This window comes from Neltuma alba, unplaced genomic scaffold (genome assembly GCF_004799145.2).
Source record: "Neltuma alba isolate B1F8T4 unplaced genomic scaffold, ASM479914v2 tig00010579_pilon, whole genome shotgun sequence".
In the NCBI taxonomy this organism is placed as follows: Eukaryota; Viridiplantae; Streptophyta; class Magnoliopsida; order Fabales; family Fabaceae; genus Neltuma; species Neltuma alba.
Window position 1 is genome coordinate 5,001 of NW_021635444.1, and position 23,524 is coordinate 28,524.

The following is a 23,524-nucleotide window of genomic DNA, read 5'->3' on the forward strand; positions in this document are numbered from 1 at the left end:
ATGTTCATGCGAGAAGAAAACTAAACTGTCAGTCCGCTTGCACGGGCTGTTATTTCAAGTGGGATCAGTCCGGATTATTTGACCGATGTCAACATTCTCGCCAACGCCTATTGCATTTTGATGGAAAAGGGACCTGGTAATGAACTTATGACAGAAGCCCTGAAAATCCTGCAGCTATGGCAGCACGGGTTACCCATTTCATAGGCGAGGGTGGGGGACAGGTTTGAGGACCTGTTGGTCAAAGAAAATGCAGATAGATTGTATAAAAGAGTGCGAGTTGATGTCGGTATTGGAAACGTCTTCAGTTCTTTGATCCATTCCGTGGCGCGAAATCCATCATTGGCAAAACAATTATTTGGTTATGCGCTTTGCTCTAACCGAAGCCATAGCCTTGTTTGCCTTAATGATGGCCTTTTTGATCTCATCCGTATTCCAATCTTTGACTGAAGGTTTCTGCGGGCTAGTCCCCGAAAATGCTCGTTCTAAAGTTGGGGTTATGATGATTAGTTCCATTTCTATGATATTGAATTTTGATCCAAGGTGAGCTGAAGGGGAACTTTAGGAGTAGATAAGACTAGGTGCCGGTGCTGGCGCCTGCGGCACCGCTATAGGTCGCAGTCTAACGCCGCTTCTTGGGACCGACTGAGGGATTTTTTTGGTAATCAGCTCCCATGCAGCAAACAGTAAAATCTGCCGCTCTCGCTCGCCAACACTACAGACAAAAACTAGTTTGCACCTCTAAGGGGTACTACTTTTCCTGCGGTATTCCACCTCCTAGGGAAGGTTCTTCATACTCGATTGCCGTTCTATTCTCCTCTTCAGACGTGTCCTCGGATAGAATGCCTTTTCTGCTATCCCAATAGGCCGGCGGGCTCATTCTTGCACCTATTGAAGGAATTGAATCTGCTGCATCGATCAAATCTTGTATTGCGTGAATGAGCAAGTAGGGGGCAGAAACTAAAGAGGTAGCGAGACTAAGCGCAATTTCTGTGCTTCCTCAAACAATTCGGGAACTAGTTGTTTACAGTCCGCGTCCTCAACTAGTGGCAGCTGAAAAACGTAAGCACATCTCGGATAGGGGAAAGGCTTTTCTAGTTTTCTAAAGTCCTGCGGCGTGGTGGCTGGCTGGGCTCAGGGTTTACTCTATAAAAGAGGAACGATAACCAATTTCCTAACCTCCATAACGATTTATTCCTCCCAATAGGATGCTGCCGAGTTCCTTCGACATGTTTCTCTCAAGCCCTTTAGGGATAGGGGCGAAAAATAAGTGGACAACGCTATAAAAAGAAAAGTAGTCGTAGCAAGTCCGCCCTGAAATTCTAGTTCTCAAGCCAGCCGAGAACTTCTTCCAAGCGTTCCCGCGTTAGTAAGTATAAAGCTAGCGTAGCGCCTGCCGGCGAGGTCAATTGAATTCTCTTATTAGCTTACTCAAAAGGGATTTCTATAGTTACGGATGAAAAAAATATAAGACCAACAGCTTTTTCTCATACTCCACCACCGGGTATTCCAGAAAAAGGAAATCCAGTTATGCAATAATAAAGAAATAAGACTAAAGCCTATTGGCTAGAGCACCAGCTATTGACCGAAGCATAATTGACTTCGAAAGGGGAACGACCTGAGGAGAATCGCGGCAATCACAAATCCCTTGAGACCTTATACCCGGCTGCAACCAATACTACTTTACTTCGAATTGATTGAAATACAATCACTTTTTTTGGAGGAGTAGTCGGGACGGACTATTTCTCCCCTAATGAAAACCATGTGTTAAGCAAGGTTACGATCAAAGTGAAGATATAACATCTACCTCCAGGACGTTACCGCCTTTCCTTCCAATATCAGAAGCCCATTTCTTACTGTAGGGTAAATTGGATGGATTGTGCGGATAGTGGAAGCCTAGGATCATTGTTACGGTTGGATGTAGATGGGGGTGCATGCAGGAAAGACCTTACTCCAAGTAAGGGTACCTGTGAACAGCTGTCGGGTGTTCGTCGATCCGATACCTAGATCGATCCGTCCTTTTACGGGTCGTCCATGGTAACCTGAACCGGAGGAAGCACCTCCTAATGTTCCTAGCGGACTGACCTTTCCTTGTTCTAGTTACCGCTCCGTGGGAGCCTAGCTTCACTAACTCGATTAGGGGCCTCATCGCAATTCGTAGATAAACGCTATTCCTGACTAGAGCTCCTCTTACTCTTAGATGAGCGAAGCGTTGATTCAAGGAAAGCTGAATCCAAGTCTTTCAATGAAGGGCATTTGCTGAGTTGATAAGACATTTAAGGAGAGAAGAGTTCCACATCTTCCTATAATTCCTATCTATGTCCGGATCGCCTTTTGCCGCTTCCTTCTTCTTTAGTTTAGCACCTTTCCTTCCGCCAGATGATGCAGGTATGCCGACATTTGCTATTGGGTAGTTCCTCGATTTCGAGTCGGAGATTGCTGAGTGTGCGCTTCTAGCTCGTACATGAATTACCTTTAGTATGCTAACAGGATCGGATGCCCTTGGGCAATATGCCAAAGAATCAGATTCAGAACAAGATTCTCACTCTGGAGTACCGAGCTTTTTGAATTGAAGCCCGGATCCGGATAAAGGCCATTTATACAACCAATATGCTCGTCTTGGACCACGATCTCAGGCTTGCTTACACGCAGGACTGGGAGTATGTGTGCACAGATATCCCGCACCTAAGAAGGCAGTGAGTGCCGTGTTGGCCGTAAGAACTGGATCTCGATTCAGTGTGGGCTTGCTAATCATACTAAGAGTTTATTAGTTTAAGAAAACTGATATGCGATATGTTACTTATTATTATTATACTTCTATAAGTTATACTGATATTACTGAAAGAATCTTAATTCAGCGGAGTGGTGCTAACTTACCCGGTAAAGGCAGAGAGATAGGAAAGATCCCCTCGACCCCGGATTCTCCCCACTCGAAGACACCATCGCAGCCCAACTCCAACACATGCAAATAAGTCTCGACGCACAGACTCTTTCAATATTAAATTCTCTGCGACATCTCTTATCCACCGCACACTCACTTATTCTCGACGCGCTGCTTATTCTTATTCACCTTCCTCTCCTCTCCAGTCGAGCACTTCAGTCCTCTCGCTTCGCTCTAGTCACTTACGTGCCAGCAGACAGCTAGATTCTTACTTTTAAAACAACGTTTCTTGATTCATATGGATGATTCCACATAATGATCAGAAAAACGCATTCTAAGGCCCTCTAGAGCCCTTAAGAGCGAAAGAAGATCTGAAGGAGGAAGTAACGCCATCCGCCCACGAGTTTATGGTTCCAGCAGGCAACCTGGCATACCAATCGAATGCAGTCTCGCGGAGAGCGGGATCCCTTAACGAAATGTTTAGCCAAGTAGCAGCTAAGAAAGCAATCAGTTCGCTTTTCGGCTTAGACTGATGAGGCAATGAAGTAGGCTCTGACTGCCTATTGGCTTCTCTTACTAATCCCTTGGAATCAGTTACTAGTCCATTCTCTGCCACCTAAGAAATTTCAATCCAGGGCATAAATTCAACTATTAAAGCTTAGCTTCAAGCGAGAGATGCTAGAATCGTCTAAGTCAGTCTTACTACAGGCGATCGTTTGTGCACGATAAGCAGCTATCTAAGGTAATCAAATCCATTAGCAGCAGCTACGAGATCTGATTGATCTTAAGCCAAATATCTTACTAAACCGGGGGATTCTCCTCTCATCCTTAAGCCAGGGATTCACTGCCAGTGCTTAGTGGCATGATCAAAGCCTCAGATCTTCACCTGCTCTTCTCCGGGCTGCCTCGATCTATTTAGTTGAAGGCATTAAGCCTAAGAAAAGAGGTAACTAAGTCAAAACATCCAATAGTTTGAGCTTAGGAGGCCAATATCCCCTTATATCAGGTAAGTCAGAACTACGGGAACTCCGAAAGAAGCAGGATATCTTTACGCCCTACCTTAGAAAGATAAGGCTGAGCTAGTCGTCTAGTGTGCAGCGGCAAGAAAGAAAGATTAGTTCGTTTGTGCGCGGGTATTCCCCTCTTGGACTCTCCCTGGAGTTCCCCTTCTAGGGAGTCTTCGTAGGCTGTCGTTACAGGCTTTATTGCTTAAGTATAGCCATAAGCCTCGCACCTGACCCCCTATGCCCTTAGATGATATTCTAACACCCTAATAATCTCTTAACCGCTCAGGGGTAACATAGTGAGGAAAGCAAAGGTTCAAACTGCTATCTCCTTATATTAAAACCTAGACTTTTTAATCGCAGTATGCCAATTTATGAGTGCAGTTACCGGGGACATATAAGATTAAGAGTTGGGCCTAGCGGCCCTTATCCCATTTCATCAATTCCTAAACACCGAGGGATGATCTTATGATTCCTTACTGGGAAGTCTATTACTCATGTTTGCTGAGAAAAGTCTTTCTAGTGCATTACCCTCCAGGAGATTTATAAACAGGCATGAATTTTAGCTGACTCTTTCTCTGTTTACACGCACTCCGCCTTAAGAGTTTATCAGGCGGGCGGTCTAGGAGCAGGTAAGAGACCAAGAGCCATAGAGCCCCAGAGGCGACGAGCAGGAGATTAATCGAACTCTTTTGACACCGGCCTGACTTCAGCAGATAAGTCACAGGTAGTCTTATTTCTAGGATTACAGGGTAAATTGTTAGGAAAGAAAAAAACGTAACTAATAGTGTGGCCCCAGGCCCTAGTCTCTGTAAGAACCTCAAAGTCCTATTACCGCCTTTCCCATTATTCCCTGCCTAGGTCAGCTTAGGAACAACCGTAAATCAGTACTGAGATAGACGTCTTTCTCTTCACGTAGTTACAGGCCTTTCTCAGCGAAGATCTCCTACAGCCTTATCCTCAAGAGTTTAGTTCAGTCTGTCGCGAGAGGTAATTAAAGTTTGATTTCCTTCGTCTTCATTCCTCTATGGGAGAGTGAAGACTGACAGCTTAAGGTTGCAGTCGCGTAGTTAGCCATGCAGTATGGAGATTACAGAAAGAAGCCCATTTGGATAAGAGTTATCAGGTGCTAATATGAGTCCTAGACAGAAAGACAGAGCTACCCTCCTATAACTTCTCTTACGCGCCCTATGCCTTAACAGAAGATCAGGCCGAGGCGAAGACAGACGGATAAGCTGTTGAAAGGCATTCTTATCCTTCTTTCTGATGAAATGCCCTGGGATGAAATTCAACAAGGAAAGCACCACGACCTGATATTGATAATGTCTTCAAGGGGAGCTCAGTCTACTAGTAAGTTACCAGCTTTAGATCATCAGCTGGAAATAAGAGAACTCAGAAGCTGCGAAGAAGTGTCTTTTTGCTTTCGTGCAAGAAAGTAAGGATTACGCTAAGCCCGCCTAATCCATTATTAAACCCCGGGAATAACTTCCAAAACGCCTAAAGGAAGCTCGAAGCGCATCTAAAGAACCAGGGGGCCATCTCCATTGAGATAGCTTCCAGAAACAATTAAGAAAGAATTAATATAATAGGACGAAGCGGAAATCTAAGAACCTTTGGCCGCTGAGCGCCTTCTTTCTATCTTTAATTATATTTAATTCTATCGGACAACCGGGGACTAATTATCGTATGTAGACAGAGAAATCCGATACTACTAATCTTTAGAGTGGAGTTTGTGCTACTAAGATTAAGATTTAGAGTTTCGTTTCGAGATTGATAAAGATGTTTAAACCTCCGGAAATGATTGAGAAAATGGTCTTGAAAATGTTCGTCAAAGTGTTCCTGGGGGGGAAGTGACGTTTCGTTTGGTGGGTTAGTGCGTAGTTACCGGTAACTAAGAAAAGAGAAATTTGTTAGGCACCCATCTCCCATTTCATCTCATCCTACGGATCAAAAAACACTACGTAGAACCCCTGGACTTTACCCTGTGATGAAAGGGCAATTCTCTTCTCTGCCAACTACCGCATATTTACTTCTTAAAGCTATTGAATCCCATCTCTGATCCGGAAGCAAGGAATGAGGAGTTAGTATGACGTACTTAAGAGTTCGACTTGTCTTACGCTGCTCTAAGGTCGTATACCCGTATGTTCGTATTATAAGTAAGGGACTCTCTACTAAGACTTCTGTCTTAGATTCTTCTTGATATTGAGTTACAAGCCCGGTGGGCAAGTCAAGTCATAATAACATATAAAAGTCAAAGTAGGGACGCGAGGAGCCCCTTTTACCGCATATGATCATCCCCTAATGCCAGGTTAGATGATATTCCAACCCAGTTCATCTCTCCCCAAAGCGTTGGCTTCTATTTCAATTCCTTGGGATGTGCCCGTTAGTATAACACTTCCCCCGCCCTTAAGCCTAAGAGAACAGTAACTCAGGCTGCAAGCCTGTTTTATTAGAATATAGAATACAATCCATACTTGGAACAAGAAGACATAGAAGACTGAGTTCCTTGAGGAGACAGAGATGATGCTTTGAGAGCTACAACTCAGATTTCCTTTTTCTCATTTCCCCTCGGGGACTATATAACCCAACTTCTCTCGCTTCATCAAGATAAGCTGAGCGTCGTAGTAGCATTAATCCAAGGGGGTGTAGTAACCGATTCAATGGGTGGGGACTTAACCCGACTATTACCACTATACTCTGACCTCTGGGAAGACTAAGCGAATCTGGAATGAGACTACGTCCAGGTAAGGTAATTGAATCTATTCTACAGAATTTCCTCGGATTTAGATCTCTACATACGAAATTTCTACAGTGAAGTCAGACTCCCGTGGTAAGATCAAATGTAGCTGCTCACGGATCAAGAACAATAGAATGATTCATACTAGCTGTCCAGGCATTTCCTCCGTCCGAGCCTACAAATAGAGCAGAGGCAGGTTTAGCTTAATAGCGTTATGTTGTTCCATTGGCCTCGTTAGGCCTAAGGCCGAATCAGATCAGAATTTTGAGGTATAATCACAATCACCCACGTGACGTTCGTCACTTTAGTTTTGGACTAAAGACATCGCTCTTTGACCCTTTCCTTCTCTTTCCTTCCAATTGGTTGTAGGGTAATAGAAGAAGGATTTTCTTCTTTAGTCAGTTCCGGTAAATACGCCCTGGAACTAGGAGATGAATCGAAGCCTTCTCCTTTCCTTCAGTAGTCATTTAGACTTAGAAGAAATCCATACGTGTGTCAGTCCGTCATCCTCCGGCGGGCAAACGATGCAATAGCTTCGGTTAGACTTTTTTATAGAATTGGGCTGAAATTGGTTTTTAACTAAACTTAGGATCTCGCTGTTAAAGCAGGACAGGAAATAAGATACATTCTTATTCCTTACTTCTTTCTCAATCACGGGAATTTCTTAATTCATAAATAGCAAAGGAAGTTAGAACTGAAGGGGGACACTTAAAAGACTGAAAGGACTTCCCTCCGGGTAAAGCCAAACTCTACTCTTGAGGAGTTGGTATTTAATCCCTCGGTGTAAAAAGATTAATCTCCACCAGCTAGCATCCGTCACTACAAAGTCAGGCTTACGGCTTAGCATCAAGACTTTCGACTGAGTCTTCCATAGGCAGGTGGGAATTGATTAGGCTGTCAGATCAAATAGATCAGTTAGCAGCTAAAGGGTAAACATCTTCTCTTATAAGGCGGCTTTTCTTCCTCAAAAAGTTCAACCTTTGCCTCCGTCGTACCTTCTTATTACGTATGTTCCTACAGGGAAGATCAGGGCAGAAAATCCCGGGATTTCGAATTGAAGAAAGTTCCTTTTGATCGACGCCGCTGGCTTAACCTAATTAATGATTTCATGATTGGAACCTCAACAGACGTAATTTCGCCAGTGCCGTTATCCTTCCTGGCGGTTAATCTAAGGGCAGAGCGGAACGCACTAAGACGGGTTTTCCCACTAAGAAGACACTTTATTTCTGCCATATAATGCCTTCAAAGGCGCGGGTTAAAGAGTAATTCAATCCACTTATCACTGTCACCTGAAGCTGCTTCTCTTTCTTTCTAAGGGCAACAGCCAATCTCAATAGTTATCTCGGGATCCGAATATGATTGATAAATTAGTAATAGATTCACCAGGTCATAAGAAGATATTCCAAGGACAGGCCAGTAACTCAAGACTAAGCCTACTACGCACCTCTGAAGGAGAAGTCCCCCCGGAGACTAGAGGTGAAGACCCGGGCACAAACGCTAGAAGAGACGTTGTTTTAACTTCATGGCCCCCTCTTCTCTGAGGAAGGAAGCTTTAGCTTGTTGAAAAGACTGAGTGTTAGTTTGGCAGCTAGCAGGCGAGCTCTTTATAAGGTCCTAGTGCTAAAATCTCAATCTATCGGACGGACGGCCTTGCCTTCTCCAGCTCCGGTTGAGATTGTATGATAACTATGCGGCTTGGGTTCTTTACGGCTTGTATTAGATTTAGATATAGTAATAGGACGGGAAATCGACTAAATATTTGTTTGATCTCAAGGTGTGGAAGTAAGTAAGGAAGAAGTTGGAGATGATATCTTTATATTATTATATTCACCAAGGCCTACGAATACACATACTAGGCCCAGACACACGCATACACTTACAAAGATAGACTAATACAAGGCATACAACTACAGAAAGCACAACGACCAGAAGAGATTAAGAAGCAGGTAAACGAAGTCTGAGTCTTTCAGGAAATGTTAAACCGTTCGCAAGGGATGTCGGAAATTACGTATGCAGAGAGGTTCGAAGATGCTATTGATAAAGCGGCAGGGGAAACTCATTCAATTTATCTTTCTATTGAAATCCCGACCTTAGAAGTAGAAAGAAAGAAAAGAACCTTCGGGCCTTTAGGCCCTAATCAAGTTCAATCTATCGAACAAGCGTTACCCGCTTCTTCTCTGGGAAATTACGTAGGAAAGAGCGGCTACCTAAAGAGATTTAGTTAGGGAAAGCTGCAAGAGCTGCATTATAGCATCCTATTTCTCAATCCATTACTGCGGTAGGAAAGCTATAAACTTCTTACTTTATTCTTACTGACTATGGCGCAGTTAGCCGATAAGGCAGAGATTCACCAGGTAACTACGCGAACATACTGCCTTCTTTACGGCCTTAGATCTTAGCTCTAACAAACACACTACTAACTCCTAACTCCCAGACATCCCTTGCTGCCTTAGATGATGAAGTCCGGGCTAAGTGTGAAAGATTCATACTAGCAGCTTTCAAACTTACTCTTAGGCTGCCGGAAGCCAATGCTTTCAACTTACAGTTAAGCGCCTCTACTATTATATGTTATTTTTTACAGTTGTCCGATAAAGTAGCTCTATCAGGAATTCGGGATTTCACTTTGCGATGTTACAGTTAGACAGAAGTGTTCTGAAAGCTAAGACCCAGGTGAAGACCGGGCTATGCCTGGGGATCCCACTTCGACACATATCCCACTTCTAAAACTATTGATATTGACTTAGAAGGCGGGATCTCGTTAGTAAAGCATTCCGAAGTCGTAAATCAAGCCCGTGAACTGCAAGCATCCTACACCCTCATCCGGGGGAACTCACTATAGAAGACATAGAAGACTGACGGCAGGAGGAGATAGTATGTGCTACGTAGTTTGAATAAAGAATAAAAAGCCCTGGTAGACGGGATAGCAGGGCAAAGGAGACTAATATCCTACCAATACACATACCTGGCATACACGCACGCACACATACACATACTGACCAAGACTACGTACAGCCCTAGGTGAGATTCAGCAAAGAAGTCTAAGACAGAGAAACCCGAGCTACTAGTAAGATTTAGTGCAAAAGCAAGCCCGGAATTACGTAAGCTATTGCTGTTGCCCAGATCTGAACTTCCTGCTTCATCTGAGAAGGTGGGGCAGTTAAAGAATTATGGCATAAAAGCAAGTAAACTCATAAGCCGGAGCCGGATATAACTACTATTTCTATGTAATTTCCCGTCCTGGGGATTCTATGATAATACTATAGGCCCTACTGGAATCGTCTTTATGGCTTAAGTAGAGCCCGTACGCCTTAAAGAAGAAAAGGCAGGCGTTACGGACTAAGTTGCAGCAGTTTCATGCATTCTTCTACTTTCGGCCCTTATCCCACGTCCATTTCATCTATTCTCGGGGATTCACCTCTGTGACTCGCCCTAGAGGAGGAGCTGCTAGCATCCTATGTTCGGTTAAGTCAGTCTATTTCGCTCTTACCAAGGATGCTTTTCTTGATCTATTTGATGTCGAGAGATTCTCTTTGTCTTTACCGCGGGGATGAAATTACCTTCCTTCCGCAGATATGGGAATAAAGTCTGTCATTTACCCCGCTTCCGGTAGCAAGGAAAGCTACAAAATACTATTAGTGCCTTCGTGAGACAGAGAAAGCGTAAGAAGTATCTGCAGTAACGGACGATCTAGTAGCAAGTATATTTCGACTCTACAAAGTCGTAAATCAAGCCCGTCCGCGGGAAGTATGAAAGAAGAATGAAAGGCTGAGCAAACTATTTAGATTTTGGTGAATTCACCTGCTGAAACAGCTATGGGAGGCGGCCAGGATTAGTCATTCTATTTAGTGTTCACAGGCCCGAACCTTCTATTCACTGATGGGTGACTTTAGAATCAGATCCAATTGATCTTCCCCGCTCTTTTTTGTACTTCACTTTATTTAGTGATGAGTTCCCTGACCATATCTCTTTCTCCTACTCTCTGGCTAGCATCACTCACTGATAGCTTAATTTAGCTATCCCGTCGCATCTAATTCAGTTCCAACTTGACTTAATATCGGAATAAGTTCAGGGATTTCTTCCTATTGTTAGAGTAGGCAGTACCCATTAGAATGGTGATCTTTCCGCTCTAGGGGATATAGCCTAGAGAAAGGACATGCCTTAGCCTAAAGGATATCGTTTTGGGGGCTTATACCTTTAAAAGACAGATTTATATGACTTTTATTTATATTACTCTAAAGAACTCAAACTACTAACCATAATCCTTAGGAAGCTACTTTATTACCTGACTGAAAAGAGGGTGCCATCCGTGTATGGGGCACAAACGCTATAAGATAGGTAGGTTGCAGCGGATAATTTATCCGCTGTTGATCCAAATTAATCGTCTTCAAGATCGTCTGAACTGTATATTATACCTATTCCCTGGTCGACTGACCTTCGTACCTCTCGCTCCTAGGACTAGCGGAACTAAGACCTGTGAAAGAAACTAGGAGACAAACCCCTTGCCTTGATATGACCTTACGGATTAACACAGAATCAATCTCTTACTTTCTTCACCGACATCTGCTTTCCTTGTTAGCCTAGCCTAGCTAGTCAACATCCGCTCTCTAGAAACCAACTGCCAAACCCATTCCCTCCTTTGTTTGAGAGGGAGATTGGTAAGAACCAGAACGCGAATAAGTAGGCTCTTGAGACAACTCGGGAAATCAAGGAAAGACTGGTCATTCGTTGACCAAGAATGGGAATTCGACGAAGATCAACAGCAAAGAAAGCGGAATCAAATGCAGCTTCGGGCTTAGCTTCGACCTTGGCTTCCCATAGAGGGAGGGATTTATCTAATTGCTTGGATCGAACCAAATGGGGTTCCCCCTTAACCCCCTGCCTAGCAAGCCTTCCATCTTACTTCGGAACATAAGAAGAGAACCATAAGAACAATAGGAACAGAAGAAGATGCACCAACGACATCCCTTATCCCATTCCTGAATAGGGTCAGAATGGGAGCGATGCGAGCTAACTCCTTGGGCTACCTAAGACGGATTCAGTCGCAGATAGAGACTCATCTTAGAAGGGCTCTAGAGCGACATAGAGCCACAGCAAGATGCTTTACAATGTGGGACGGAGACCCGGGCGCATGAGGGAGAGCTTCAATGAGAAGGATTAGAGCAACATTGGGCAATTGAAGCAGGCTTCGAAGCCATGCATCCAACTTCCGGAATAAAGCAAGGAAGGATCCTAGAACGAGTGGGAGACCCTGCCCGACAATATGGCAACGAGATAGACCCGTGAAACTCTACGGGGCGCTTTCTATCAACAAAGACCTAGCCCACCCTGACCGATCCACCAATCAAAACAAAAAAAGTGAAAAACGCTCTCCATACGGCTGCGGCTTTCTCCTCTATTGCTGATTTCGCTACTTCCATCCTGGGTCTCGTGTGAGTCTTGAAAGGCTTAGTAAGCACAGATTCCCTATAAATCTTTCCTATAAAGAAAGATTTCCTATCTTCCCCAGAATTAGAATGCTTTCCTTAGCTAATACTGATTGATTCACCGCATCTTCTCGTTCATTACATTAGGTTAGGAGATCTAACCAAGCACTCGAAATGCGACATTGACTAAAGAAAGTAAATAAAAGAAAAAGCCAAACCTTAGAGTTCGCTGCCGGTACAGTGCCTTTTCCTTATGACTTCTAGGCTTTCTGCCTCTAAGCAAACTGAACCCACGGAACTGCTTTTAATTTAGTGGGTGTGGCTTTCCAGGTGGGGTACCAGGTCATTCCTTGAGTAAGAGGAATGGTTGATACCGAAGGGACATACCTCGTCAGTAGATCCTTAACCCTTTCGGATAGGTCTACTGATCCATGAATTGCCGTAAACGGATTACTGAAAGAAAGCTGCTTTCTCCCCGAAGCGAGGAAAGTCTTCTTTATCTTATTATCGCCTTATTAGTCTAGGGCCCCCCTCCCTTTAGATGCTTTAACATGACCCTAAAAAAGGATTTCTTTCCCATTACTTCTTCAGCCGATGAAAGGACATGACCATCTTCAAGCTTTAACTGCTCATCCTTCAACAGTCGGTCAAAGATCTCATCCGTTTTCGTAATGTCGAATGAGTACTCCTTTCCAACCTCGGCCATGCTTTTGCTCTTATCGATGTGATCCTTGTCTTTAGCTTGGCACCAGGGCGGCTTGCTTACCTACCTGATGACTTTCCTACTTTCTTTTACAAATCCTATTTCCTGCTCTGCTTAATGTACGAGGAGGAATAGAGATCGACAAGCAAGAGTCAAGCCTCTTTCCTGATTAGCGAATAGTGCCTCACTTTCTTTCTAAGCTGGCATCCGTCTCAGACAAGAAAGAAGAAAAAAGAGAATCCGATTTCCGACATTCAAGAGTAGTAAAGCATCGAAGCAAATAGCGTAAAAGGATACCCATCGAAGCTCCCTTCTAGGGGAATGTTTTGCTCTTATGCCTCATGGCGACTCGGAACGAGGAGAGTTCCCTCTTTCGGCCGTAGATCACTGAACTATGCGCTTGCCTTTACTACCTACCCTTACCTGTCTGCCTTGAACTCAAGCACCTGCGCTTCTATCCAGAAGATAGCTGGAACTGGCATTGTGACTACAGATATATAGCCAATAGAAGGAAGTATTCCCAAGCTGGAGAAGTGGGAGAGGAGAGAAGGGAAGATTGTATAGGGTCCCGAGCGATGCGATCAGAGACAGCATTCTTATTGGTCCTACGGAGATAGTCTCAGATAAAAAATAGAATACATTTTAGTAGCTATGGTATGAAATCACTCGAGTACGAAGTACCTCCTGTAAAGGTACTAACAAAGTAGAATGAGACAGCAGCTACAGCTAAAGTATACTTTAGTCCGAAAGAAGGAAGTTCGGTTCGTATACTTTGTAATTCCGAGTCAGTACATGACATCAGTTAAGAATTACTTCAGTTCGTCAGAAAGGAGGTAAAATAGCTATAAGAAGGCTAGTAATATGGATAAGAAGGACGACTATAGGTTAACGCTAAGAGATAGATTCTCCTGGTAAGTCTAACTAGATTGTAAGTCGTATAAGGGATAATATAATAGAATCGATTGATCTTGGGGCTAGAGATTCTATCTGACATGGTAAGGCGAGAGCTAAGAGTAAAAGAGCTTTCCCTATTAGACAGTCATCTACTAGAGGCCCGTCCAGGAAGTTAGTCAAAATAGAGAACCTAGAACGCCTTGGTAAATCAGACCCAGAGATCATGGCCTACAACGCCAGTCACCGAGGCACCAGGGACCCTCTCTATGATGGGGACAATGAAGAGTCCACTGGCTCTAACCACCAGCTGAACCCTACAGCCCCGGCAAATCAGCAACTTTCTAACGAGGCGGTTAGCCGTCAACTAGCTGAGATTTCCCGGATGCTAGCACAATTAACCTCGCAGGTAGCCATCGGAAATACCCTGGCTGCACCTGCTGCTCAAGGAACAAACCCTCCTTCTACCACCCGGGGACACAGATCCACAACCACAAAGCCAACCAAGAGTAGCAGATGCTAGACCTGTAGACCCAGTACCCCCCTCCAGTTCAGAATCAGCCCGCTGTTCCTGAACCTGTAGATCACTACGAGGAAGAGATCCGAAGAAAACCTCCTGCAGTACAGGCCGTGTCCTCGACTCCCACTCCCATGAATCAGATAGTGCCATACGTCCCACCATAGCCTCCGATCCTCTCATCCGTACCGAGCTAACTTGAGAGCTGGGTTAAGAGCAACTTTTACTAAGGTAAATCCGGGTAGGGATGGGACTAAAGAGACTATTTGTTTACAGCCCTCCGTCAAGTTGAATGCCTCTGTAAGCCCAGCCAGAAATAAAAAAAGAAAGTCTCTGAAGGAATACTAGCAACTCTCTCGCTTTGCTCGTTAGCGCTTTACTAATTTAAAGCAAAGGGCTTTATCAGCTGGATCCAGAACGAACGAATAGGAGATCTATCAGTACGCCATCCGCTCCATATCTATCGTAGTTTAGAAAGTAGTCCATCTCCTTGAAAAGCTTTACCGCGGAAGGGTGTCCAGGCGAACGAATAGTTCCCTACGCTACGAGATTTCCCTATGGGGAAGCTCCATACGAGCGAGGGGATGAAATAACGATACTTAAAAGTTTAAAGATATTCCTTCTGCCTTGCCTTTAATTCTGCCTGACCTGACTGAGGATTTTTATGTTATCCCTAGTCCGGAGGTATAGTGCTTGGCTTTATCAAAGCTGTTTCTTTCGCTCCTGGCTTTAGTGGGTGAGCAAGCCTTAGAGTAAGCCAGTTTCATGCCAACGAGTGAGAGTTTCCCATAAGCCTTAGGGTGAAAGTTCCCCTCCATAGAAATAGAAAGAATAGCTTTCCTGGAAGAGCTAAAGAAAGAAGGATAAGAGATAGATTTGTTTCGATGGTTTTTGTATAATGATGGATTTCCTTCCTTTACAGTCAAGCTACTTCGTCCCGGAGGATATACTTTTAAGTTTAGAGGGATACTCTAATTTATCTTCCCCTATATTCCTCTTCGTATTGCTCTCGAGCAGCTTTCGCTTCCAGCGAGTGCTAAGTCCGTCGATGCCGACCCAGATGAGTCAATATGAGGCCAGGGAGTAATAATGAGGGCTAACAGTAATAGCAGTTCCACCGGTAATACCTGGGATAGCAATAGCAGGTTCTGTTCTTGGGCAAGTTTCTTTGAAAAGCTGGTATGGGATGATAGTCGAGTCGATCTGGTATGACAGAAGTGTAACTGCCCCGCAGGCCCGGAGGGAACCAGTATTTCCTCGTAGCAATAGAATATTCATTCTTAATGAATCCCTAGGGAGAGTGAAGTGACTGTTGGGGCGAAGGAGAAGAAGAAGACTTTCAGGAAAAGGACTGACAGCTGCTCCGCTCCTTACTCTAACGAGTAAGCAATTTCATACCTCTCGCTATCGGGAGAGTACTGCGTAACCTTACTCTGGGAGAAATAACGTAGATGGAGAGCGAAGCGAGAGGAGTGAAGATTGCAGGGGTGGCCTTTCCCCTCTCATCTCCACATTTGCTCTTTAAGCTTAAGCCGTGTCTGTCTTGCTCTGCTGAGCTCACACGCTAAGGCAGCTAAGCCAAATTGAATATAGTTTTTTTGATACTACTTATTCAATATTCAATTATAGTTAAATAATTACAGCACGATCAGGTTAGCAATCAACTGTACAGGAGAGGGTTTTAGCGCATTCATTAGCTAGAAAGCCAACAAACAAGTCAACTTCAAAAGCTTACTCTTCTCCTTCTTTTACTGTACCGATAGGTGCAGGAGCTGGCCTCTGATGGACTCAAACTCGAGGCGAAGGTGCATGAGGAACTGAAATAGACGTTGCGGATCTCGGGCCTTCTGCTGCTTCTTGGCACAGCCACAGGCGGAATATGTAGAACATAACTCCTCCTCCATGGAGGAGGGCTGGTGCCAATGGTCCCTCATTATTGTGTAAAACTCCAGGATAGGCCGATTGTCTCGATATGCAGTAGAGAGCTCCTGGAACACCAAATAAGCAATGGCAAGGCTGGACGGTCTTGTTAGAATTGATATTGAATCTAAATTCTAGAGAAAGAAAGAATGGGAGAAAGGAGAAGAGCAGCGACACCGATAGCAAATCGCACAAGAGGCGAAAGCTTTGGAAGTCGCTCGAGAGATGGAGATAGGCGAAACACTTGACTTTACAGAGTACGATGGTGGACGGAGGGTGTAAAGAGACCTTACAGAGGAGACATGGTAGGCGATTGGTAAGCCGATGTTCTGATTCATTTTTCTAGTTTTAGACACAGAGAATGGCAGACCAGCGACTAGTAAAGCCGCTGGAGAAGTGTTTGAGGCAGAAGGTATCCAGCACCTTTAGTTTAGCATCAACTTTTGTGTTGTGCTCTGACGGCTCAGCACGAAGGTGCTTACGAGACGCTACTCGGAAAACATTAGCTACAGGCGGCCAGAGTTGGGAAGGATTGGGCGGCAAGCACACAGTCGATGAAGTAGATCCGGCCCAGGGTGTTACCCTGCACTTGTAAGACGGATCGAAGGAGGAAGCCAAAACGTCAAGTTAATATTCCAGCGGAGATGAAGACCATCAGACACCGATTCTGAGGATTCAAGACACAATACAAGAGAGAGATGGAGTCATCTGGTTGCAACACGACTTGGGAAACCTTTTTGATGAGCAGCTCTACTGGTGTACGATAAAGACTATGAAGCGCTGGAAGAAGACTTCAGGCAGGTCATCGATAGTTGACGACGGTGGACCTGGGGAGGAGCACTTTACTGTACTTCAGCATTACCAGCATCTAGTCTTTAGACAAGCAATTATTGGAGCCAGCCTATGAGGCACAAAAGGACAGATGGCATTACCAAGAACCGGAGATGGAACAACTTCTGACCGGCTTAACCACACTAAGATTTTATTCAGTCTAATAGCTGTAATAGTAGTTGAAAGGTGTAAACAGCTATACCCGGTCCAACGCATAATACTACTACATGGACCATAACTCGTTGGTTCACGAACTCTATAAATGAAAATCTTTATTTGAGTCCTTACCTACAGAAGCAGTTGCCCTTCTCCGGATTGACCCGGTGAGGGTGGCGCTTGTGAGTCAACGTTGACACTTTCAATGTATGTTTGGCATCCTGGGACTGTAGTCCTAGGTACTGAAGTTACTCCCGGGGGAGAAGTCTTGTTCCTAGGGCATTGGGATAGGGGATGGCCAGATTAGGATGGACAAGCAGAAGGTGAAGGCAATAGAAGAGTGGGGAGTCCCCGTGACCGAGCTACGATCAGTTCTTGGCCTTTTGAACTAATACCGTCGGTTCATCACTGGATATTCTAGGAAGTCCACTCACAGATATTTTGAAGAAAGCCTTGGCATTGGCTTTAAGTTAAGGGGATAGGGCAAGTGTCAGCGAGCTTTTGAGGACTTGAAGAGGGCCGTGACGGAGGAACCTGTATTGAGGTTGCCAGACTATACTGTACCTTTCGAAGTGCACACTGAAGCATCAGACTATGCCATTGGAAGAGTATTGGTCCAGGAGGGACACCCAGTAGCATATGAGAGCCGGAAGCTCAACGAGACAGAAAGGCGCGGTCCCAGTCCCAGAGAAAGAGATAACAGCCGTGGTGCATTGCCTGAGGACGTGGAGGCACTACGAGCCTGGATCGGCTCCCGGTTTATATCGGGAATCTTAAAGAGAAGATACCGCAGCAGATTGTCCAACTAGCGGAAGCAAGTCGGGAACTGGAGCTGGAGCGAACAAGCACCGGCTTTCGCGCGTTTGCGCTCGGGCCCTTGCTTCTTTGGTCGAGAACTTACGTGCCTCCGTTCCTTTCACAAGCAATCCTTCTCCTGCACCTATCGGTACAGCATCTTCAAACCTTAGAAAAGATCCAATTACTACTAATACTAATGGGCTTTACTCAAGCTAAGCTATAGGATTTCTTTCTCTTCCTTACTCTTCGAGTAATTCATACAAGAACAAGCAAGTTCCAAAGCCTTTCACACTAAGCAAATTCCATCCTCTTCCCAGTCTTCAAGAAAGGAACTAGAAGAAGGATCTATCGGATCGTAATTATCTAATATAAAGTAATCAAAGTCCACCAAGCTGCTACTCAAAGGCACTACGTTACGCGCACGCGCAGGAGATGGAAAGAAAGAGAAAGATTACCGGTTGATCAAGTAACTTCCTACCTCGCAAGGCTTTCTTTCAGCTCATTCGCTTCCTTACTCTAACACTGAGAACTGAGACTTTCTTATCCTCTCCCTACGATCGAGCTCATCTACCCTCTCGCTTCTGCTATCGCTCCAAAGCTCCTAACAAGCAATTGAATTTCATACAAGACTTTTTTTTTTGGCCACTTCACTCCGGCTTTCCCCCTTTCCTTTTCGTCCCTTCTGGGCTGTTACAGTCAACCGGTAAAGAAGAAGGAAGACTCCCATTACAGCTTTTGAATCTCACTAGTGTAACTTGATTCAATCTGCTCCTTGGTGTAATGGCTCAATCTATAGATAGAAAGCCTTATGATGGGAAATAACTTGACTCAATCAATATTCTTAATCTTGCCAGTAGAACGGTAGGAAATCCGGATTCTAAATCTGGAAAGCGCTGGTTCTTTGCCGAATAGGTGGAGTCTTTCCTTCATCTCCCGCCTTAGTAGCGGAGTATGCCTTTCCTATTCTTTGATTGTTTCTTAGTTCTAAGAAATAGGCTTTCCAGGCCGTCAATAGAGGTAGTCTGGTTTGCGTACGAATCCATATCTTTTTCCTGTCTGCTTACATATAGGTGGATTTTACTTTGAATTGGCTATGCCTCTTGTTATCATATGCAGAGGCATCCACGTATTGACTGAGAGTTTTCTCAGTAGCATAGGGCTAATCTATTCATTTGTATTCGTCTACTAATGCCGGTCGGATTAGCTACATCGGATTTACTACCACCCTATTGGAACTTCGACAGAAGTCGCTTACTTTAAGAGGTGTACGCGAGTGTCAATTCAGTCTCATTCTTGCTCTTATTATGCAGACTGACAGATTCGATTGTACAGCGAAGGCAAACCAAGTACATCACCCATTCGCATTCTTTGCTCCTTCCGCTTGCGGGGTTTTGGCATTTCTTAGTATCACAGAGATTAAGAAAGCAAAGCTACAACTCTTCAGTCTAAGCTAGAACTTAATTAAGGCTGACCTCTTTTCTAGAGAGACCCCATTTTCCGGTCTAGCTTCACTAACTGTAAACTGTATTCACCACTTTCTAGATCTCGGAACCAGATCTACTTTCTCATCAGAATTACGTCTTTTTCTCTCGATATATCATATGTAATGACAGATCGAGGTTTTGTAAAGAAGCAACTAGCTCCAAGACACGGACCAGGAACAGCTACTAGATCGAAAACAGGATTCTTGATTGACTCGAACCACGGCTTGCCGAAGAAGAGGGTGATTTAGCACTCTTTGTTGTAGTGAGTGATCCATGGGCTATGGGTAACGATATGCCTCTGGGCTAAGTCCATCTTAATTAAATAGAATATCCTTGCTCAGCTCGCGGCCTTATCCGGGCTTTATAGCGCCTGTAGCTGGAGCTAGGGCCACTCACGTTTAAGAATGGATTAGTAGTGGGAATCCGTGCTTCGGTTGACCTTTCTTATCGATCATCCTTATTAAGGTATCCGCCTGAATGGGCGCTGTTGGACTGGACCTAGTTACGGCTCCGTGGGCTTCCATTTTTGCCTCTCCATAAGTTGTATTGAGATTGGGTTGGTGTATATATTAAGTAGAAGAGGTTGCTTCCCCCCTACTTTATTTCCTTTGAGTGACTTGGGCCCTTCGATCAGATGCTTGCTCTTGTATTGTTGCCTTTTTTGTGTCTCTGTCTGTCGTAGCCTATTGTTAAGTACTCTGTCGTTAAGAGTTTTAGAAGAAGTGCAGGATATCTATAACCTTGGGTTCACTTCGGGTGAACCGATGCTATGCTGTCTTTTCTGTGATAGTTACCATTGTGGGTTTAGATTGATCTTTTCCGGTGCTCTCTTTCCTGTAGTCCTCTCTTTAAGCAGCAATCCAATTGAGTGAAACGCAAGAAAACATATTAAATTATTTCATTACTTTTGCGTAGACGGTAGTGAAGTGGCCAGAGGCCGGATTCCGCTGCTCTTGCTGTTAACCTTTCCTTTAATCTGTACCGAATTTTTTCTCTATTAAGCTATTCTTTCTTTCTGGCTTGATCACAGACATTGGATTGGGACAAAGACAATTGGACTACAAGGAGCTGGTCTAAGCCTTCCTTTCGTGCTCGCTTTCGTTTGCTACTGACCCCGAGGTACTATACGGTGGATGACCGGGGTCCCCCTCTGCTCTGGGGATAAGCCCTTTGAGGAAGGGATTTCGCCTAAAAAAGATGTATTTTTTCTTTTTTTAATAAGCTTGATACTGTCGTCAGTCTGGTATTGGTTCTTGAGGTGATGGTGGATCGTCTAATAGACCCGCCCCTTTAGGTAGGAATGCCTATCAGTCTTGGTGGTCTAGTAGTACACGTATAGTCTTCTAAGCCTTCGCTGCTTTCGATTCATGCTACGTCTTCGTTCTTTCTTTATTTAACTTCTGCTTGACTTTAGGGACAATCTATTTCATTGCTTTCTCCCCCGAGTAGCAAATACTGAAGATATACCCATTCCAGCATCTCCACACACCATTGTTTCCTTTTTCATCGACGATCGGCCTAGCCCTGACTTTGTATTCCGCCATCCTTCCTATGGTTTGGTCTTAATTAAGGCGTATTCCCATGATAATGAGATCAGGCCATCAATATCAGAGGCCAATTTGCTACCTAGCTTAATCCCAGAAGTCATTGGCATATTTACTACCTGTACAGAAGTTTTTATTCATTCATTCCAAAAAGCCCAAAAAAAGGCTGGCTCCTGGCTCGAGAAGAAGGGCTGACGGCTAGACCGACCTGGCATGTTCCCTGAGCCCCAACTCAGGAAAGCCAGCATAGCCCCGCACGAAAGAAGGGAAGCAAGGCCTAGGCTAAATCCTGGGAGGATCAATCCTGATCCTGGGAATAGCCCCTCCAACAAGAAAGGCAAATTTAAGACAAAAGGTAAATCTAAATACTGTTAAGATTTTCTCTCGGATAAACAGATCACTTCTATTATATATACGATGATAGCACCAAAAGGGCGTTAAGGCTGTCTGACTCGCGGAAATAGGCTAATGCTATGCCTACAAGTCAAAGTAAGCCAATTGAAATTTCCTCCAACTGTCACAATTTTCATTGGACTTCTTCCTTAATCAGGAAAAGCCTAGAAGGCAGAACTCTAAACTAAGCCCAAAGTCTGGATTCCGTCTGGTCTGCGTCGACGTGGCTCAGGTCAAAACCCCGAACATTTCCCCCACTCAGGGATCTTGAAATAGAATCGGATCATGTAAGCCGCTTTTCATTGTATTGTATAGGGCCATGCCTTCATAATTAGAATAATCCATCTTGGAGTGAGATGGGCTGGTGTGCCTGCGGAAGGCACAGATGATCTTGAAACAAGCTTCTTCTTCATTCAACAAACCATAAGTAAATGATTGCAGACCAATTAAATTAGGCTTGAAAGATAAGATAATCCGATTGAGTAGGCCTGTGGAAGACAAGGAAAGATAGAATAAATGCCGAGGTCTACTCATCTTTAGATCGGAAGTTACCTATTACAGAAGGTTAGAGTACCACCGTGCAACCTCCATATCCCATATCGAATGCGGAGCAAGACCGAAAGAGGTTTCGTGAATCCATTACATCGCACTTTTCATCTAGTGTTGAGTAAGGCTAGACTGAGCGTGGACAAGATCACGTACAAGAGGCCATGTCTGGGAATGGTACTTAGAGTCTCACATCTCCTGGTCAAATAGCTATTGATGTGATGAATGAGGCTCTCAGCCCACCATCGATGGCAAGAATTTTCTACTTGCTCCGCCTCCGCGTTGTTCTGTCATTATTGTTCGTACCTCTTTGATCATTAGTCGAACTACATTCTCGAGACCAATCATGATAAACAATTATCTAGGACCAATTTCCACCTGTACATAGACTCTGCACATTCATTTTACCTCTTTCTAACTTGGTAACAGTTGGCCTTTTCTCTTTCTAGTTCTACATATCTGTAGACTGAACCTTTGTAAGGACCTCTTATTACGTAGGTGATGTGATGCTATTAGGGCTAAAGGGGCGTCCCTTCACTAGAGCTAAAGGAAAGGCTATGGAGTTTGATTTATCACCAACTCCTGCGCGAGACTATCTATCTCCGAACTTTCGAACTGATGTAATTCTTATTCTTAGTTCTTCTATTCGTTCGTGCCTTCGTTCCGGCCATAGTCCATTAGCAAGCGAGTAGGGGAACCGTTCCTTCCGGTCAGTAAGGGAATACAAGCATTACGGGGAGTTTGATAATAGGAATATGACTCTTCCCAACTCAAGTCAAGCAAAGCGTAGTGAGGAAGGAGGGGAAGAACAACTAGAAAATGGCTAAGAGAAGTACTTCTCGGGACTTCTCTTTGGAGCTTGTTTTTGTCCCCAAGGTAAAATGGGTTAGAGCTGCTGCTTCTGCTTCACCTTGCTTGCTTGGGGTTGTCTCCTCAATGCGGACTGGAACTTATCTACTTCAATAGTTCGCTAACCACTCGGAGCAGTTTAGCAGTTAAGGATATAAGCTAGTTGGTTGTTTGTCTCCTCGATCCGGACTGGAATATATGGCTCTTCGATTAGGACTTTCAGTAGCTTTTGGGGACCAAAGAGCAAGGGTAAAGACTGCCCAATGGGCTCATTGCTCTTTAGCTCATTGCTAGTGAATGGAGGAAGGAATGCGTTTTTTTTTGAGTTTGGTTGGTGGAGATGGATCCCGGTCTTCAGTTGTTGGAATTTGATCTGCTTCCTCGATTGGTCCCATCTGGCTTTCCTCCAAAGGTGGTTGGGGTGCTGCAAGATTCGGTCCAACTTCTGTCCCGGATGTATTAGGTGCCTGTGTTAAAGTAGAAAGGTTTAAGACAGCAGTCAGAAAAGGAAAATGGAAGAAAGTAGGTAGTACCTCTCTGTTCTCTGCTGAGGAAGGCTTTTTTCAAGGTTATTCAAATGGTGAAATAACTACTATTCCTCCGGCTGGACGAAAAATGCTTGCTTCATGATCGAACAACGAATCTCGATCGAATCTCATAACCAGGTTCCGAAGGTCGAAAAACTTCTTCTATTGAATGGGCATCGGGTTCTTGGGCTTTAAAGCCCAAGCTCATGCCCATCTTGATCTGGACCCATACTGCCCCTGGATGCATGGCAACCAAAAGGAGAAGCACGTGTACAAGGCCTGCATGGCACTAAGAGTGGTGAACGTGAGAAGCATGTTGCTGT

General features: G+C 44.4%; 1 protein-coding gene across 1 annotated transcript in view; it reads left to right on the plus strand.

Moving 5' to 3' along the window:
* The window catches only part of LOC114757189 (ATP synthase protein MI25-like), a 1,650-nt gene extending 1,182 nt beyond the window's left edge, over positions 1–468 (plus strand). Inside the window, exon 3 of the mRNA XM_028946191.1 lies at positions 1–468. This exon is cut by the window's left edge and continues 597 nt beyond it. The gene's annotated coding sequence lies outside the window, so the exon portion shown is untranslated.
* The last annotated feature ends 23,056 nt before the right edge of the window (positions 469–23,524 follow it).